General features: G+C 44.7%; 1 pseudogene; it reads left to right on the forward strand.

The window, feature by feature from the left end:
• Window positions 1-2,954: 2,954 nt before the first annotated feature.
• On the forward strand, window positions 2,955-3,900 carry LOC124994244 (smad nuclear-interacting protein 1-like; annotated as a pseudogene).
• The last annotated feature ends 300 nt before the right edge of the window (window positions 3,901-4,200 follow it).

The following is a 4,200-nucleotide window of genomic DNA, read 5'->3' on the forward strand; positions in this document are numbered from 1 at the left end:
TAATGCCAGTCACTGAGAGCATCAAGTCAGTGGTACTGAAAACGAGGTTCAAGAGTTGGTTCCTTGACCTGGTGGCAGGAAAGATAGGAGGTACCTGCAAAAAAGGTTTGTACGTTGGAGACTTCTGGAAGATGCCAGTACACTTAAGGTCAGGTCACTGAATATAACTAGAAACATCCCAGAATGTCATCTCTACCCTTGAGTACTTCCAGTCATGTGTATCCATAGACAGTCATCTTTTTGGGTGACACCACCCACTGCAGACATCCTAGTTGATCATTCCCCTTCAAAGATGCATGCAGTCTTTTAGTATCTTGGGGAATATACCCAATCCAACGGCACAGTTCGCTGAAGCCCTACATCAATGACCTTAGTTCAGGCAACGGAACATTGTACCACAGATACCAAACTCAACGAAAAGGATGTACTAGAAGCTTGGGTTCAGTAGTTGAGAGTGTCTGGTTTCACAAGCCATTGGATACCTCTAGAACTAGGCACGAAAGAAAGGGCAGGAAAAAGGAGCATCGTGACCTCTAGCAAACAGCCTCGCCTTAACTTTTCTTGGAAGGCTTTGGAATTGCCTTGAAGGGCACATTGGTACTCTTCGTGTCTTATCGTCTTAAGTCTGTTGCTAACCAGCTTATGTTGAAGTGTTAAACTTATATTCTGTGGCACAGCCGCCACATGCATGTGGACATTTTTTTTAAAAAAAACTTATAAACATTGCATTTTTAGTAGAAGTGTTGCGAGTTTACTTTCAGAACTGCCTAGGAAACTAGAAGGGGTGCTTGTTAAGTTTTGTGAACCAGGAGTTTGGGAGGCAAACCCCTGGAGCTGACGATTTAAGCTTTAGTTGTCACCAGAACAGCCTTCAACATATGCCAAAGCTTTGACCTGGGTGAGCTCTTGATAGTCAATTTAGCCGTTTTGGTAGAGGCAACCAGTGTGAGAAATTTACCAGGTGAACTGTTTAACAACTATGTCACCTCTTTAGGCACATGATTCTACAGAAAGATCTAGGCTACTGCCATGGGTAGTAATTTAACAACCAGCTACAATGGGTTGTGAATCTGATGAAATTCCTTGTTTCTGTGGAATGTGTACATGGTATTGATCATGTCCATTCTTCTGTTTTGGGTTAAAATTTAAGGTGCTAATATGGCAGGGCCCTTCTAATTTGTGTAAGTATTTTTACATGTTTCTATACACTTCATCTTTTAGTTGTTCAAAAGATTGTATTTACTTTCCAAGGTTGAAAATCTAGGAGACCCATTAAAGTTTTCTAGGACTATGTAAATAGGAAAGAGGTATTATGGATAGTGTATGCCTATAAGTTGTTAAAGAGCTGTATACCAGTCTGCATGCCAGTGTTGTGATGTAAATGTAATACCTAACAGGCAGAGGCTTCCTGCATTTGAAATTTGTTTAGAAAATGAGTTCGTAAATATTGTCCCCTCTCAAAAGAAGTCTTCATTACTACATCATGTCTCGCTAATCTTGGGCCTTCTAAGAACGTTGTGTTACCTCAGAAATCATGATTTGTATTTACACACTTATCTTAGGTGTGTTTTAGTCACTGATATGGGAGCCAAAACTTGGAGTAAAATTTAAGACCATGTTCCTCCCAAGTCATAGGTAGAAAATATCTACCTGTTCTGCCTATAAGAACCAGTAACTCAGTTCACTGAAGATTTAGCCCTCTTCACCAAGATAACGATGGTTTCAATATCCAGGTGGCTGGCATGTCTACTACTGCCCATGATTAGCAAGACTTCAAGTGCCCCCACTGCCAAGTTATATTTTGGACCTCAAGTAGGTTCATGAATTAGCTTCAGTTCTGTTCCGATTTTATGTCTACTGCCGAGAGTTCCTAAGAAATTAACAGAACTCTGGTCTAAGGACTTCCTATCTAGATGTGCCAGTTGGTACCATTCAAGTGGGAGACATGTTTTTCCTCAAACAGGCAATAACCTTGCTTCTGACATTCACCTTGGCCTAGAGTGAGCCTTGGAGCTTGGTCCATCACATTTCAGTCTTACCACAGCTTTGTAGCTCAGACATGTTCTCTTTACCAGCATATGCCTCCAGGGGAAAAAACCCAGCTCAGCTGTTTAACTAGTCCAGACTGAATCAGTTTGCTTTGAAGTATTGAATAAGTTGTGAAGAGGCTTGCCTCCCTACTCCAGAAGGGCGAACTTTGATATATTTATGTTGTTCCTTGTACGTAAACATCAAGTCCCAATGAGACTATATTCCCCTTTTGGCTTATAAAGGCTAACATAGCACAGGACTGAATGGCACAAGCCCAAGTGCAACAGTAAAAGGCATAGTTCTTTACACCATGAGACCAACAGATGTTTAAGATAGGAGTGGTAAGGCCCTGACAAGATATTAAAGAGCATAAGTACTTTGTTGGATCAGTACTGGAAATCAAACCTAGCGCCTTGTGCGTGTTAGACAAGAACTTCACTAGTGAGATACATCCCAGCCCTATGAGACAGGGCTCAAGTTGCCCAAGGGTGGCCTCAACTTCAAGATCCTACTTCAGCCTCCCGAGTAGCCAAGATTACAGGTGTGCACTACTGCACCTGGCAAGTACTTAGTTTCTTAGAATACCAGTAGCTCAAGTTGAGAAATACTCAAAAAGATGGCATTCTCCTAGCTTCCTGTACTCAGAACAAGAGTTATTCACATGATCAGGACATGTGCTTTAGAAACAGATGGCATATGAGATTCCAAGGCAGTCTGCCAGTAATAGCCAAGAAGAGCGACTGTTAAGGGAGTAGAAAGTGCTCACATTGCAGATATAGAACATTGCAGGTCACGTGCTCAGCTTCTCCACCGTGAAGTATTCTGGGAACGTGTGCCCCCGGTAACGGAAGTTCAGGGGCCGAATTCATCATTTCCTTCAGGAAGAAGGGCTCAGATTTCTTTCTCTCAGCTAATCTCTCAGAATGGAGATGAAGAATGAAAGGGAGCGGGGGTGCTGGCTAAGGCACCAGGACGGGGACACGGTGGCCGTAGAGAAGCAGGACCGCTGCAGGTCGGATCCGGCCCACCACCATTTGTACTTTGGTGGCAACCAGATCCAGCCGCCCGACCAGCCCGGCGGCCCCGGCCACTGCAGGAGCAGAGCCCGAGGAGTTAGTCGGTCCCCAGCCAGAAAAACAGGTCCTCAGGGAGAAGCAAGTCTAGGAACAGGAGAAGCCGACGTCCTCTGCACTCAACAGTAAAGCAGGACCGTGAGGATCGACAGCACCCAGGTTCCTGTTCTGATGGTTCATGGAGAGCTAGAAACGGTGACTGAGACAGACATCGGGGCCATTCCCGCCAAAGGAGTTCTAATGAGAGGCCTGGGAGTGGGCAGGCCCCAGGACGAGATCCGGACAGCCAAAACCTGAAGGCTCAGGAGGAAGAGCGGGAGTTTTATGACAGGCGCCGGGAGCATGGCAAGAATGAAGTGGCAATGGTAATGAGACTCAGGAGATTCCTCGACCTGCTGGCAATAAAGACAGGTGCCTGCTAAAGCAAAACCAAACTTTGAACTTTCTGGGGCACTTTAAGGACACCAACACCTTCTGGGATATACTCAAACACAGTGAGCCCCCAGAAGCTCGTATCCTTAAAGAACGATGGCGTCTCTACCCTTTTAAAAGGGATGATGTACTTTCAAGTCATGTACTTCCACTCATGTACATCCATCAACAATGTGCTTACCTTTTGGGTCGACACTGTGGCATTGCAGACATTCCACTTCATCATCCCTCTTGTTCAAAGCATGCAGTCTTTCAGTATCATCTTGTGGATTACACCCGTGCTGATGGTACGGTTGGCTGGAGGGTGAAGCCCTACATCGTTGATCTTGGCTCAGGCAATGGAACCTTCTTGAACACACATTGAGCCAGAGATACTATGAACTGAAAGGATGTTCTTAAATTTGGATTCAGCAGGGAGTGGCTCCCTGAGTCAGATACCTCTGAAGGTAAACGAGGACGATGAGGAGAAAGTGACAGCTAGGGAACTGAAGAACCCAAACTATTGGGACATTTTTCCTTCTTAGGCTTCAGGATTGTCTCAGAGCACAGTGGTGGTCTCTAATGCCTCTTATTGCCGTAAGTCTTTCCTGTGTTGCCGACCAGCTTATTTTTTGCAGTTTAAAAACACTTATGATTTGTTGGACTTCTGTGGCAAATCAGCCAC

Source organism: Sciurus carolinensis, chromosome 10, assembly GCF_902686445.1.
Source record: "Sciurus carolinensis chromosome 10, mSciCar1.2, whole genome shotgun sequence".
NCBI lineage: Eukaryota > Metazoa > Chordata > Mammalia > Rodentia > Sciuridae > Sciurus > Sciurus carolinensis.